This window comes from Humulus lupulus, chromosome 6, assembly GCF_963169125.1.
Source record: "Humulus lupulus chromosome 6, drHumLupu1.1, whole genome shotgun sequence".
Lineage (NCBI taxonomy): Eukaryota > Viridiplantae > Streptophyta > Magnoliopsida > Rosales > Cannabaceae > Humulus > Humulus lupulus.
The window spans coordinates 169,172,724-169,190,346 of NC_084798.1; positions in this window are offsets into that span (position 1 = coordinate 169,172,724).

Consider the following 17,623-nt stretch of genomic DNA (forward strand, 5'->3'; position numbering starts at 1 on the left):
AAATAAGAATAATTTTTTTTTAAATATGGAAACTTTTCATTCTATAAGTTTAATTTCCATAGTGCCCTAATAAGAAAATTAACTATACTTTCTATAAATATGGATAAAAAAACAATTAAGAAAAATATGGAAATAGGTGCCTAACAAAAACTACAAAATATGGGATTCCCAAAACTGAGAAACTAGATTACCACATATTAGTAAATTTGCTCTAAACTGCCGACTACAAGATTCTAACCAAGAAACTAAATTGTTGATCACCAAATCTTCCTTATCCAGCTACTGCAACTCGTTTTCCATAGTTTTACAACCATCACATTATCTTCTCCGGTAACAACACACGAAACTCTTCTCCTCCGATCAAGAATTTAAATTTCCGATCGCCTGCTCTTCTTTTTCTCTGGCCTTCTACAGTCATCGAATTAAACGTAGAATTCAATTTTCGATCACTTGCTCTTCCTCTCCGGCAACTCAAATAGAATTTGGATTCTTTTTCAACAATCACATCTTCTTCTCTGACAACATCATCTGTTTTTAGCTTCGTTTAAATCAGGAAAAACACAAATCCATCGACTTTTACGATTTCTCAAACAGGTAATATTTAAACTAAACAAAATCTTCTTTGAAATATACGATGTGGAAAATAATTACACAAAGAACCAGGAAATTAATTTTTTATTTACTCACATGAAATTACATCACATAATTTGAACATTTGCATAATTCAAATATTACAACAAAAAAAAAGACAAAAAATTAAATAATGTAACCAGTTACACACGCAAAATAATAATAATAATAATAATAATTTATCATGAAACATGAAAATTAGATCTTGTTGTATATGTCTTGAACATTTACATATTTGAAATATTAAAAAAAAACAAGAAAACACATTCACTAAGTTAACCATTTACACACTCAAAACAAACTGAACATTATGCAAAATAATTAAACATAGAACTTGGAAATTAGTTCTTGATTTACTTGAAGGAAACCGATCACATGATATATTTTCAACATTTGTTAATATTCATTCACTAACGTTACATTTGAATTAATAAAGCAACAACACTAAAAATTATGTCGTGCTTTATTGCAGATATGGAATCCATAATGACATTGATCCATTTTGAAGGAAAATTGACAGACAGATATCTATATGATGACTACACCATGACTAGATTGCTAATACCAACAAATTGTTCAGAGAACAATTTGGTTCATTTAGTAAAAAAATGAAATATGCAAAATATTGAGCTGAGTTACCAGTTATTGACAGGTATGCCACCAATGAAGTTGCTCACTAAAAACTCATTCCTATTCTACATTGAGTTGAAAAAGAAGCAAAATGCAGTTACAAAGTTACCACTATACATCACAACTTTTGATGAAACACTAGCTGAAACTATTGAACACAATACATATGAAGAAGAAACACAAATACAAAACACAGATATAGAAATGCTAGTTCTTCAACTAAACAACCAGCAATCAGTTCCAGAGTTACAATATGAAGAAGCAACCTCCACGACAAATAACTAGGTACAAACCTTCCCAAACATTACAGACATAGCTGATAATGTAGCAGATTTTATCATAGAGAGAATAGAAGAAAACAAAAGAAAAAGAGAAGATGGAACTTACTTGAAGACATCATGGCTATGGTATTTTAAAAAACTAAAAGAGACATATGGATAAAGAGACTGTATTGTTTTCCTTTTTATATTTTTATTCAAACAAACTAAACACATAAAGGAAACTGTTTAATGATGATTCAGCAATACAATAATAAAATCAGTGTAAAAAATAATAGTCATTTAAATTAATGAAATTGGTTACTTAATTTGGAAACAATAACCGATTACATAATCATGATTTTACAAACAGGTCTAGCAATCATTTCAGACTGGCATAAAAGCATAGAAAACGTTGTAGACAATGTCTACCCAAAAGCTTTCCATGGAGCATGTATAGTCCACCTACTAAACAACATCAAAGTGAATTTCGGTGTCCATGGTGAGGACCTAAACATAAACTTTGTGAAGGCAGCAAAGGCATACAAGGTAAAATCATTTGACCACTACATCCACGAAATAGACAAGATTGACACTCGCATAAGACCGTATTTACAGAGAATTGGATATCACACTTGGTCTAGATGTCATGCTCCAACAAGAAGATATACAAAGATGACATCAAATATAGAAGAATCAATAAATGCTGCATTGAAAGTTGCAAGAACGCTGTCAATCACTACAATGATGGAAGACTTTCAAAGTTTAGTTCAAAAGTGGGTATGGAAAAATGGTAACGAAGTGAATGGAACATTCACACAAGTAACAACAGATGCTGAATTGTGCTCAGAGAAAACTTTGTTTGGGCAATTAAATTTCAGGTAACTAACATATATTCTGCACTAAATATTATTTCCTAAGACATTCGGTAACCAGTTACTAATAATTATCACGGTAACCAGTTTCTAACATGTATTCCTCTACTAAAAAAAACAGGTCTTCCCACTAAACATTCTACTGTACCAAGTTGTGGTAGAAGACAAATGAAATTTTCTGTTCAACCTAATGGAGAAAACATGCGAGTGCAAAAGATTCCAACAAGATGAATACCGTTTGCACATGCAATACCAGTATTTGCAAAAACACGACTGAAAACATATGATTATGTTGCTGATTACTACAAAACTACAACTATGAAAGCAACATATGAGTCAACTGTTCATCCCTTTCCAAATGAAAGTGATTGGACACTACTAGAGACTTTACACAAAATTTTCCTACCACCAAAAACAAGAAAACCACCAGGTCGCCCTAGAAGGAAAATAATCAGATCTAGAGGGGAACCAAAAGTGCAGACTAAATGTGAACGATGCGGGCAACCGAGACACAATAGAAAAACATGTAGGAATGAACCAATCCCAAAGGTGCAAAACCCAAAAAAAGTCAAAGAAATTAGACAAATAAATTTGTAAAGACTACACAGACTACACTTTCAATTCATTCAATCGATATAATAAAATTGTATCCTAATGTTTTCCCAATTATTGAAACTACTGTCTTTTCAGGCATTTAACATTTTATAAACTGGGGACTCAAGTTCCTGGTTACCACACAAGTTATTCAAAGCCGGAGACTCAAGTTCCTGGCTACCACACACATTAATAATAAAAGCCAGTTACTATAAAAACATGTAACAAACCACTTATAAAAACCAGTTACTTAATCACATATATTTCACAAAAAAAGATAAATATATTAAAATAATTAAAAAATAATAAAAATACAAAAAATGTAACCAGTTACCTGAAACATCTGGCTTACACTATCAAAAACTGAAGTAACCGATTACACCATCCTCATACAAACCTATTTTGAAAAAAAATTAACATTTACAAACTAGTTACATAATAAAACATCTCTTACAAATACATTAAAAATTCATGAATTAAAAATTATTATAATTTAACAAAAAATAATTCAAAAATTAAAAATAAAAATAAAACTGTTCCCAGTTACCTGTAATGTAAGACTGATCATTTCAAAGACTGCAGTAATCTTTATCCATTAGCACACAAACTTCTCTAAAAATGATTGAAACCTATATGAAAAAAAAAACATATGCATAACAGTAACTTCAAACTTTTTTTTAAAAAAATCTCCAACTCTATTGAAAAAAATACACATTAATATAAAAAATAAATAAAAAAAACTTTATATTAAGCCAAAAGGTGAAATGTGTCACGCCCTACTAATCCAGGGTCATTACACTATGTGTTTAAAATTGTGCTTAACTCGTTAAGCGAGTTGTTTAGACTCTAAAGTGTAATTTAAATAACATATAGGCCTAGGCAGTAAAATTTTTGGATAAAAAGATTTAACTTTTCATTAAGTCTATAAAAGAGTTTACATGGGATCCCAAAAAATTCTTTAAAAACATAATTACAATTGCAGTTTTACAAACAGTCGACCTAAGCGACAAAATTCAGACTTTTACATTGAGTCCCTCAATGAATCTCGATCGTGCACCGCTCCCATGCCCTCTAACTCATGGTTGATCATCATTCACATTGCCCTTACTTGCACCACAGAGCACCCATGAGCTGAGGCCCAGTAAGAAAACCCCACATGGCATAACAAATATCCAAATAATTATAAGTAATAAACAAAATGCTTCCTAGATAATAAATGAATTCATTCCAAACATACAAATCATAAAAAAATTCACATTAATTTTCCAACCAGTATAACGACTCATGCCGAGTAGATGCATATCGCACCCCTATAATGGCCCCGCCACTACGACACACATCACACCCCTGCCACTACGACCTACATTACATATGTAGTTTCAATAATGACCTCAAGGCCGATAACGACCTCCCGACCGATCAATAAACAACAACAATCACTCATTACAAGTGTTTATAACAACAGATGCCGATATAGAGCAAACATTTACTTTAAACAGATTCACAACACATCATACTCATGTTTAATAATCAAGGCGGATCGATCATGATCACAACCAATCAATACAAGTAGTTATAACAATATAGGTTCATGCAAAGTAAACATTAATTTAAATAGATTCATGACACGGTCATTCTCGTGCCCTACAATTGGGGCGCATGCCTTACACTCGGTGCAAGTGTCAGTTTTCTTACCTTAAGTCCTGAGCGATAGGATAAAGCGACAACGAGCACGATCCTCAACTCTCGAGCCTTGCGGTACCACTAGTCACAACATATTAACGGATATCCATCAAGAACTAAACCAATTAAGAGCTTTGGGATTGAGTCCTAGCCTTCGGCACCTCGAATTCTACTAAATCGGGAAGTAGAATCCTGCCCAAGCCATTAGCTTTGAGTCCCCACAACTTAAAACATCATTTGGCCACTTTCCCCAATTAGAGTCGCGGCCCGCCCCTGAAGGGCCGCGACACGCCTCTAGGCAGAGAGCCCACAACGCAGCCTACCAAGCATCGCGACGCCAAGGCAGTTCAGGGACCACAACGCCTCTGAGTTCATGTGAGTCGTGACGCTCCAAGAACAGCACCTCACGCAACCCCGCAAACTAAGAAATTCCAACAATTTCAGAAACCGCAACTCCTCCCAAATCCACCCCAAACTCGAATTTTTTAACCCAATTCAACCACACAATCACACCAGCAACACAGAACACACTAAACCACCTTTAAAACTCATTAGGACAACACCAAAATCCAAAAATTCACAAACTCGTTAGGATCACCCAAAAACAAAAACTAAAAAGCTTAATAAACTGAAGTTCCCAGTCCTCCACAACATCTTAATCCCCAAGTCAAATCACCTCTAGGTTTGAATTCAAGGCTTCCTTTAATGTATATATGATTTCCTTCTTAAGGCTTCTACTCGACTAAGCTATTCCAAGACTAGGGAAAATACCAAAATACCCATTGCCCAAACCTTAGCTCTTTAATGCCCTCAAGGGCAAAATGGTCCTTTGCCACCATTTCCCATTAATACTCAAATTTCACCCATAATCCCTAATCAATTCTAATAATCCCAAAATACCAATATTTTTCCCAAGTATAACTCATATCCCAATGAGTCTCGATAACTCACCAAATTGCCAAAATATCCCTAGGCTCATCCCGAGCTGGGTATTAATCCCCTTTGTGACTTTTCTGTAAAATTGCTCATTAGGATCGCCTCGTGCCGAATATCTCAAATATATCCACATAATATTGTGGTCCCACTCATAAAGCATATATAATTACAAATATACCCTCAGCGGGTCAAAATTACGAAAATGCCATTTTTTAACAAAAACAGACATATAACCACATTTAATACACTTAAACATGCATAAGTAGTCATATCATAGTATAACTCATATAGTTCACATAAATAATCACAATTAAATCATATTAATACATAAACATCCAGTTATGCCCTCCTTGCACAGTAATCAAGGCACTAAGCCTTATTAGCAAATTTGGGACGTTACAAAACCAGTTCTTTACATTAACCAACAAACTAAAAAAAAGAAGTACCCACAAACAACTACAGTACCAAACCAGTATCCAGTTACAAACCACAAATTCACTTTTAAAAAAGAAAAAAAAAGTCAAAGTCATTAATACAACTTAAAAAACTACAAATATCTCTAGTTATTCTTCTTCTTCCTCTTTGATTTCTTTGACAAACCATCATCTTTTGTCTTGTACCCACCAATCTGCTTCTTTTTCCCATGAGTATACAAGTTAATGGCAAGATAACTGCAAAAGGTAGCTACTTTGGTAGCCATGTTCTTTGGGATGTCATCAATCTTCCCATGGATAAACAAATCAACATACTTGATAACAAATATTCCACAATCACTGAAAAAAAAAACAAATGTAAATAATAAAAAAAACAACAACATATCACAAAAACTAGTTACTTGTCCTCTTGAGAAGGCAAGTCTTTGGCAAACCTAAATCAATTGGTTCCTTCTTCCCAATAGAATATGGACCAACATTTAAGTCCAGATCTTTCCTAGAAACATAAAAATCAAGAAAGTCTAGAAAATATTGTAAAACAACAGAATAAGCATTCACATAGGGCAAAGCAACACTCTCATTCTTCTTCCCCACCAAAGAGTTCTAGATAGTTAACATCCTATTATTTATGCAAAAGAGGATGAAAATCCAATGCAAGTGAACCTTCACATGCACCGGAAAAAGAACACGATCTACATCCACCCAAGGAGTGTTACAAAACAAATATTCACCAATAATATAATATGAAACCAGGTTATCAAAATGAATGCTGCTTGGATTACATTTGGCTGCCAAAAAGTTATCATATAGACCCTTGATAGTTCCATCAAACTAGGAGTCTGTAGTTGTAACCCTCTTGTTCAAACTATCACTCTACTTAATCTTCTTCCTCAAGTAATAAAAACAAACATTGATTTGCTACAAAAAAAAAAAAAATAACAAACAAAAGTCAGAAACTTGGTTACTTGTCAATTTTTTTTTATGAGAACTAGTTACACACAATACTACAAGAACCTTGTTACTTGTCGTAACCATTATCAAAAAAATAACTAAACATCTAAACAAACAAAGAAACCTGTTACACAATATTATACAAAGAACCTGGTTACTTACAGTGTCCATAAGCTCTTCCCCACAAGTTTGAAGCTTGTAAAATCACATCTTCTCATCAATTTTAACAAAATTATAATCCATCGGGGGATTGATAGTGTTATCAACATCAGAAAACTTCTTCTTCCTTTAAAAAAAAAAAATCATATTAACAAACATTTACATAACAAAAAAAATATTAAACAAAATAAAAAAAAAACTTACTTGTTTCTAAAATTCATCTTATCCTCAATCCATGCATTCATCCTTTGAAACATTTTGTCCAATCTCATCTTTAAATGGAAGCAACCCTCTAAAAATCAACACTTCGTCTACCTTCCTCTTCACATCTTCTTTTACTTCAGATGAACTAAACTCAGTAACAAAAGAAGATTTAACATGAGTACTAGGTTTAGACTCCCTCTTTTCAATAGCAACAGGAACTTCATCAACATCACCAACCAACCCAACTTTCCAATCATCCTTACTGCTGCTTAATCTCTTTTGTCCTTCTGCATACTCCATAGTTTTATCAATAACCTTCAAAATCTTTGGATCCAAAAAAATTTGTTCAAAACTTAAACCATCAGAACTGAACTCGGGCTTCTTTGAATTATCCTATAATAAAGAACAATAAAACCAGTTACAAAAAATTCCCTTTTAAATAAAATAATACAAAGAAAAAAAAATGATTTCAATATCTTAGTTCCAGCCACAATATTTGACAACTACAACCCAATATAAACACCATCAAAATCTTCACTTAAATCATTCCCAGAACCCTAAACAAAAACAAAAACGAAATTGATTACACAAATAATAGGTTACACTAATAAACTTACATATAACAACATACTGTTATGTAAGAGAAACCAATTACCTTACTATCATCAAAATCTTCACCTAAATCCATCCCACAAGCCTGGACAAAAAAAAAAAAAGAATCTGGTTACAACAAACAATGGTTACAAAAAAACAAAAATACATAGAAGAAACCAGTTACCTTAGAATCAAGAGAAACATGGCTAGAAACTTTATCAAAATCAACCAACTTTTTCACTTCATTAAATCAAGTAGTTTCATCACCAGAACGTCCAACTTTTTATGAATTTTTTTCAACTATACCTCCAATCATTGCAGACAACTCACAGAGTTTCCCCATGAACTCAGACCTCATATTTGCAATATCATCAATAATAGCTTGTTGGTTCTCTTTTATTGAAGAAAATGTTTCACAAATCAATATCAAGTTTTCACTATCAACCTAAACAAACATAATCAAATACATTACAAAACATCAAAAAATAAAAATAACAACAAACCTATAAATTTCAAACAAAATAATATATTTTTAAAAAAAATCACCAACACTAACAAGTACCTGGGTACCCGAACCATCATCTCCATTATCAGGACACTCCTTGGGCAAATATATAGGCTCAAACTTAAAGTTCTTCACTGTCGGTTTCTGCTTCTCCCCAGAATTTTGATAAACATCCAAGATAGTCAACTATGGAAATAAAAAAAATATATAAATACAAACCAAGAAACTGGTTAACATGTTCTGTAATCAGTTACATAAACAAAAATACTAAATGATTCAAACAAATATACATACAATAGCCAGTTACAAAAAAAATATTATACCTTTTTGCTATTAAAAATCTTTGTCACCAAGTTGGAATATGTTGTACCCCAAAATAAGCATGGACTCAATCATTCAGCTAGGGGTACAACTGTCAGATAAACACATGGAAAAAGAAAGCGAGTGGAACATCTAGCTAACGTCGATGTGAGCAGCTCGAGTTAATACTTGGAAGTGCGACATGTAGATAATCTCCAGATAGCCTTTCAGGATAGTAATCCAGTTCGAGACATGTTATGGCTAGATCGGCTTCAGAATGCTCTGAACCTAATCTGAATTAAAGTCTGTTCACTCTTCGATCTCCAGCTCGAGGAAGATGTTCTGCTCATGGAAACCTGGTCATGATGCACAGTGAAGGATCCCGAAAGACTTGGAAGTTCCTTATATGCTCATTAATGCCTAGGCTGTATTACACATTTATTGCCCGAGATAACGGGAGTATTTTCCATAGGCAATCATATCCCCATGTAAATGTGAGTTATCTTGATTGATTGTTTACCATATTTATGCACACGGTTACCCAAACCTGTCCAGGGATATCCACTATAAATATCAGGGATAATGGACAGGAAAAAGGACGAATTTTTGTGATACAGATGCTCTGCAGCAATTGTAAGAGATTAATAATACTGCCTCATGGACTAGGTGGATTTTAACCACTGAACCACATAAAATTGTGAGTGTGAGAAGTTGTTCATATAATTCATTACAATTTAGAAAAGAGCACTAATATCTTTGTTATTGGATTTCTTAATCCACTGTTGGCGAAAAACTGTGTCAACAGAATAAAAAGCATTATTAGAACTCTTTTAATTCAACAAATGGGTTTACTTTTTACCAGCCCTCTGACAAAACTTAGGATGCAAATCGGATATAGTTTCATATATCCACACCATAAAAGCAACAGGAAAACCAAGAAGTTTATAAGGATGAACCCCAACCTTCCCATCAACAAAAAGACCATAAAGTTTTTTATTACTACCCTTTAAAGCAATTTTCATATAATGAAAAGTCCTATCCCAAACGAACATCCCAAAACCAATACTTCCAAACTTAGACAGATCATGATCAACCATCTCAAAAAAAAAAAGTCATCAACCAATTTCTCACTATTATATCCATAGAAGTAGTTTCCTAAAATATGAACTATCCCCAACTTCACAACAACATCATCATCTACTATCTCCTTACTATTGAAAGCATTACACAATTCTGCCTTTAACACTTTACCACCAAAACGACCAAATATTTTAGGAAACTACTTCTATGGATATAATAGTATTTTAGGAACTTTCTTTTTTATGAAAAAGACTTAAATCACAAAGACCAAGATAGTTAAGACCTGTAACAAGGGAAAACTCTTCAATAGAAAACCTACAAGCCCTATGACCCAACTTAAAACCACATCTCCTCATCCCCCCTCTCATAATACACCTTGAAAAAACAGTTGTGCAAGTTGGGTTTGAAAATGAATATCAAAAACTTCTAAGAAGTGCCTAAGTGGCGTCTTCTTAAACAATTATTTTTTACTTTTGGTGAACTTAGCTTTCAAGTCTTTAATGACATTCTTGTCATTGAAATGTTGTACCTTACTTCCAAACCTTTTAGAGGGATTGATCGTTAAATGAGCCTGCAGAAGAAACAAACAAACAAATTACACAACATGTAATTAGTTTCATAAAATAAATAATTGTAAACTTATCTACCAGTAACCAGTTACACATGTAACCAAAAACAGAGAAACAAAACACTTTAAAAAAATCCCATTGATAATAATAAAACAAACACAATCCCCCGAATGTGAACCCGGTTACGGTAACATCACCATATGAACATTTTTTTATTAAACTTAAGAAAATAAACACATACCACAACATGCTTCATCTCAATAGTATCAACTTTGGCATCCTTACTTCCTGATGCATCAACATTATCCTTCTTATTATCAGTTGCACATGATTTCCTCTTCTGTTTAAAAGTTGAAGGAGATTTACTCTTCTTCCTTGCAACAGACTTTATAGGAGAAATGTTACTCCTCCGAGGAAGAACTTCACCAATATCATTACCAACATCACCAACCTTCGAAACATCCCTTACAACTTCAGAAAATTTATTCTCAGAATCAAACACATTCTGAGCAATATTATCAGAACCAGAAGCACCACCAACTTCACCAACTCCAGCAACAACAACACTAGAGAACTCAGACTGTTCCATCAGAATTCTTTGAACTTAAAATATAAAATGCACTGCAAAATAAAAAAACAAACAACACAAAAGAAAATGAAAAACAGATATATATATATATATATAGAGAGAGAGAGCACAAATTCCAAATAACTACCATAAAATTTCCCAAAAAAACTGATAAAAAACCGCCAAAACCCCCACACTAAAAAAATAACCATCAAAACGTTCATAAAAAACAAAAACCAACCATTAACACCTATTCAAAATAAAACCACCTACAATTGGAAAAATCAACCACCCACGATCGAAAAATAGATAATCCAAAGCAATATCAACAAAATTAGACCAAAAAAAATAACACCACAAAATCGCGACAAAACCATGAACAAAAATGTTACCAAACCCTAAAAAGAAAACAAAAAAGAAGAAACGATTCAGAAAAAAATGACTGAAGCATAGGAGTACGAAGAAATGGTCAAAATATAAAAGCGTGGTAAGGAAGCAAGCTAGAAAAAATGGAGGCTATAGGTATTCGAGTACCTGCATGGTAGAAATGAAGAGACACACGAAACATGTCTCATTTAAAAAAAAACGTTTTCCAATATCTGAAAAGAGAAATAAATGAAAAATATTACTACAATTATTGAAATACCCTCACAAAAATTCAAAATTAGCAAAAATAATCTTATGTTAGGATTAATGCCCTAAAAGCATATAAATACATTTTATTGAATTAAATAAAAAGAACAATTTTATTATATTTGAATATTATAATTATTGTTTGAATTAATTATATGATAATGTCAAGGAAATTCCTTATTAATTCATGAGAATATGATCTTGTATTAGTATGAGAGAATTAAGATAATATATAATAAATAAAATAGTCAGTAACATATTAAAGTAAGAAATCTTTAATGAATGGTCACTAGTGTAGTTTACTAAGAATACATGATGCAATTGATCTAGATTCAGATTACCGTTGAGCCCGTGCCCCTGCGCACCTGTGCCTATGCGCCGCTGGTGTCGTGCCCCTACGCCTGCGCCCCTGCACCCATGCATTGCTGATGTCGCGCCCTTGAGCCGTTGGTGCTCCGCACCGCTGCACACCCATGTGCCTTGCTCACTACTGCGCCAACCACCATGCAGAGGCCACTTGAGCTCATGAGGCTCTATGTGCCATCGACCCTAATGGTCTAGGGCACCAATCTTGGTGTCCAAAGCTAGATCCTAATTTTGTGCAATTAATTTTTTATTTAATTAAATTTTAAATTATTTGAATTTAAAGGTTTAGTTATCTTAGTTTATTTTTATTAGAAAAATAAAATATCTTTTAGTTGGTTAAGATTTTATCTTAAGTTTAAATAATTATTTGAATTTGATTCTTTAATTATTTAAATTCAACTAAATTAAAAAGATCACAACATGGGTATTTAATTAAAATATAGTTTTAATTAAATGAATTAATTTGAAAGTTAGTTTCTAATTCATTAGTTGGGTGTAACAAATTCCTAAAGATTTGAAAGAAAGTCTAAAAGAGAGGAGAAGCATTCTTGGAGTCTTGAAAACAAGTCAAAGTTTAACGCTAGTAAGGCTAGACCTGCTCGCATCTTCGGAAGTGCCGGAGGTTCTCTTCGGCATCTCTGGTACCTGGACAGAGACAGGAAATTTGTGAGCTATAGACTTTCTCAAGGTCCTGGAAGATCTCCCACGCATCTTATATCTACCATCACTTTGCTTGACCATAGGGTGTAAGACCGGGGGCAGGAGAGGAAGCGTGGGTGGGATCATAGAAAGAAACTCAGGTTCAATTGATTCACAGTCAACGCCCTCAGGGAGGGGACCACTACGACTGGAAGTCTCGTCACCATAGAAAGAAAAAGGCTTGGGGAGTAAGTTTTCCTCTAGGCAGGCGGTTTCAGAAAGACAATCCTGAAGGGCTGAATGTAGCTGGGAAACGTATGTCGCATGCCATGGGGAGAAACTTAAACCCTCATCACTAGTAATAGATTCTAGTTCCTTCTCTAGGCCGCGCGCCTTTTGCCTGAGGTAGGACAGTCTTTGTAGGTAGAGCATTCGCACACCCCCACAATTGGAGGGCCTGTGAACATTGGCCTCAGAATCGGAGGATGACAACTCAATGAATTCAACATTAGAAGAACCTTCGGGACATCGCCTAGACGCCATAGGCCAGCTAAGACTCAAGGACGTATGTGCGTAAGGATAACCCTATATCTACAACATGAGTATGAGGGGTATAAGAAAAGGGCCTATGCGTATGTACTTGAAGGGCCATAAGAAAAGAGAATGACTACCTCTAAAGAATAAGTGCATTATAGCTAATGACCCTACCCCCGTGTAATAGATAAGGGAAACATGCATATCATTGGAGGAAAGAGGTATACCTGAAGGTATATGTATGGATCCACAGGTGCGCGAGGACAGACTTGTGGGGGCGTATGGTCGGTCGAGCAACAAACAAGGGTGGGTCCTTAGCAACAAGAGAATACCTAGTGCCACTACAATGCAAACCTGATATAAAGAGAAATAAGTAAAAAAAAAAAGGAGGAAGAATAAATGAAAGGAAGAGAAAATTACCTCAAGAATGCTTCTATGGAGGATAGAACCTTTGAGCTCTTGGAAGTGGCTTAGAGGGAATACCACTAGGCTAAGCAAGTCTTGGTGTGGAGAAGTGGGTTCAAGTCTTGGGGTATTTATAAGGAAAGTCAAGGCTTCCTAGCCATTGGATCAAATCTACATGAATGGTGGAGATCAGAAGCATTGGCAACCTTGGGATCCGCGCTTAGAAGTGGTTGGCCCTTATTCAATCTTAGGGACACACTTGGATCATCACAAAAGTTAGATGGTTTTTGTGTTTCTTTGGACACTATAAAGAAACACAACATCTAAACCCACTTTGTGTTTCTTCAAGCAACATTGGATAGCGCACCAAGGTTGAGTCTCCCAAAACTTGCCATCCATATCAAACAAGAGAAGAAGAAAAAGTCTACAAGCACACTTAAAAGTGTACTTATAGACTCAGGGGCAAGTGTGAATGTAGGATAATTTCCCAAGAAATATTTAAAGTAGTGTTCATTCTTGAAGGCTTTGTATATGGAGGCATCTCGCTATGCGAAACACTACTTGCCAAGGACACCTTGCTTAGAAGACCCGATGCGAGACCCTCATGAAGCTTCCCATGCGTCATGCGGAGAGGTCTCTAGACGAAGCCACCTCAATGAACCTCCCACGCGTGCCTAAGGACCCGCTCACAGGTCCCCTGAGAAGTCACCCTCGCTATGCGAGGGCCGTGACGCAAGGGGTCACTACGTGAGACTTGATGCGCGAAGGGCCGAGACACGGGCATGGCTCACTGCATGAGGGGCCGAGGCGTTGGGATGGCTCGCTGCGCAAGGGGTTGAGGCGCTGGGATGGCTCGCTGCGCGAGGGGCCGTGACAAGCGGGCATGGCTTGCTGCGCGAGGGGCTGAGGCGCTGGAATGGCTCGCTGCGCGAGTGGTCAAGACATGCGGGCGTGGCTCGCTGCGCGAGGGGCCGAGACATGCAGGCATGGCTCGCTGTGCGAGGGGCCGAGGCGGATAAGGGTGGCTCGCTAAGTGAGGGGCTGAGACACGCCAGGGTGACTTGCTACGAAGACCTCCACAGGGTCCTCCATGCGTCACGCATTGGGGTCTTTGGATAGAGGCACCCCTGAGGGCCAGTCTAGCTATGCAAGAATTGGGCTAGGCCCCTTGGGCACCAATGTCACCCACCAATGGATGGGCCTGAACACATGTGCATCCCCAATGTTACGAACTCCTCCCATGACATCCAGGGGAAACCCACTATACCGTAGAGATGAATTCCCAAGATCAAGAACACTTAGCAGAATGGGAGAAAACTTGGAAAGATGATATGTCTCAGATATATAAGAAGGACGATTAGTTACAAGGCATGTATAGGAGTACAGGATGTACAATCATGAGGAGGACAAAGGCATGGCCTTGGTATCCGCGTCTGACAATTAGTGGTAGTACGAACCTGTACGGAGAGTGGAGGCACTACCTAAGCACTCTCGACCATATGCCATAGTCGACAGTACGATGTCCTGTGCCACTACTCTGGCATTGTTAGGGTAGACACCACAATGTCCTGAGCCATTACCCTGGCAATGTACCTGCGTACGCCCTTGTGCCCTGGGACCTACTTGTATCAGGGGCCAATAGAGCTCACCTATAAATAGGCTTCGACCCCTCAGGTTGAGGGGTTGGAAAGTTCTTTGTATGCACAGACAATTAGGGAATATATGATCTTTGCTCCATTATAGTTCTGTATTTTTGGCTCTTTCAAGTTCTTTCCATCTTCTTCCTAGCTATCTTTCGCAATATAATTGGAGTTTTCTGACCTTATATCATTGATGAGTTCTCACCGTCAACACCCTAAAAGCATGTAAAGACATTTTATTGAATTAAATAAAAAGAACAATTTTATTATATTTGAATATTATAATTATTGTTTGAATTAATTATATGATAATATTAAGGAAATTCCTTATTCATTCATGAGAATATGATCTTGTATTAGTACGAGAGAATTAAGATAATATATAATAAATAAAATAGTTAGTAACATATTAAAGTAAGGAATCTTTAATGAATGGTCACTAGTGCAGTTTACTAAGCATACATGATGCAAGTGATCTAGATTCAAATTACCGTCGAGCCCGTGCCCCTACGCCTGCGCACCTGTGCCTATGCGCCGCTGGTGTCGCGCCCCTGCGCCTGCGCACCTGCACCCGTGCATTGCTGATGTCGCGCCCTTGAGCCGTTGGTGCTCTGCACCGCTGCACACCCATGTGCCTTGCTCACTGCTGTGCCAACCACCATGCAGAGGCCACTCGAGCCCATGAGGCTCTATGTGCCGCTGACCCTAATGGTCTAGGGCACCAATCTTGGTGTCCAAAGCTAGATCCTAATTTTGTGCAATTAATTTTTTATTTAATTAAATTTTAAATTATTTGAATTTAAAGGTTTAGTTATCTTAGTTTATTTTTATTAGAAAAATAAAATATCTTTTAGTTGGTTAAGATTTTATCTTAAGTTTAAATAATTATTTGAATTTGATTCTTTAATTATTTAAATTCAACTAAATTAAAAAGATCACAAAATGGGTATTTAATTAAAAGATAGTTTTAATTAAATAAATTAATTGGAAAGTTAGTTTCTAATTCATTAGTTGGGCCTAACAAATTCCTAAAGATTTGAAAGAAAGTCTAAAAGAGAGGAGAAACATTCTTGGAGTCTTGAAAACAAGTCAAAGGCTATTTTCAAATTTTATTTCTATTTTTTCAAAGGTTGTAAATTTAGAAATACCCAATAGCACTCGGTTCATCATTTATTATTTATTTAAATAACTATTAATTAATGTTTTATTGATAACATGATCATGCATTAGTCAATTACATGCCATTCATGAAACCCCACACAATTTTTATTAATCATGTATCTTATAGAAACATGATTATTTAGGATTGTCCTAATTGTTTATGTTAATTGCTTTGGAGAAATCAATTGCATCTAAACTACTAACTATTAAATTAGTTAAAACTTGGTAACTCACACCATAATAAAGACAATAATTTTTATAGGCCTTTAAGATAACGAACTTTATTTAAAAAAGTGTTTAGTAAAGTTAGATGAATGTAATGGATAATTATCTAGATCACATTAATTGTAGAAATATGCTCTTTTATAATTAAATGTATTTTGTAATTAATTCCATTCAAAGGTTATTTATAAAATAGTAATTAATTTATAATTTATTGATTAGTTTAATAAAACATATTTTTCTAAAATAGTAAGTGGGAGAAGGAGGACATCTCAATGTGACCTACGGTCTCCATTATTCGTACAACATCGTGAGATATGAATAGGGCCTCTAGGCGGCTTTGTTTCCACCCCCCAAGGAAGGTTTCTAGACATATTAATGCCAAGTTTGGCTTCTTACGAAGAAAGGAAGGAGTGATGTATTTTAGGCTTGACCGACCCTAAGGCGACACTCTCTAAGATAAGTCATGAATTATGAAATAATGGGTTACACTTACAAAGATACAATTAATTTCATCTTGACCAGACTAACGGTACTTTATTTTTAAAAGAGAAAATAAATAGTTATTTTGAGTAATAAATTATAAAGAAAAGATTGTCTTATAAGCTATTTGAATTTAACTTGACCGTCCCTAAGGCGACACTTTATTTGTTGAGTAGTTTTATCGTGGAAAAGTAAATGTTTATTCATGTGTTTTAATTGTTGCATTCATGCATCATATTTACTTTCCAAATAATTGATATTTTTTCAAATAGTAATATTATTGTATTTTATTCCTTTCAGGTAAAAATGTCTGAAAACGACTACTATATAGTGATTGAACTTAATGATGAAAATATAGTATTTTGGAGACATGATATCAATATATTATTGCTAAGTGGGAACTTGATGGAAGTTGTTAAAATACCACCAATTCAAGAACCACCAGTAGAAGCTTCAATGAATGATCAATTTGAGTATGCCAAGTGGTTGATAATAAATCATATGGCAAGGTATTATTTGCTCCTGTAGCGCAACAATTTTTGTTTTTATTTTAATTAATTTTGTGCTTTAT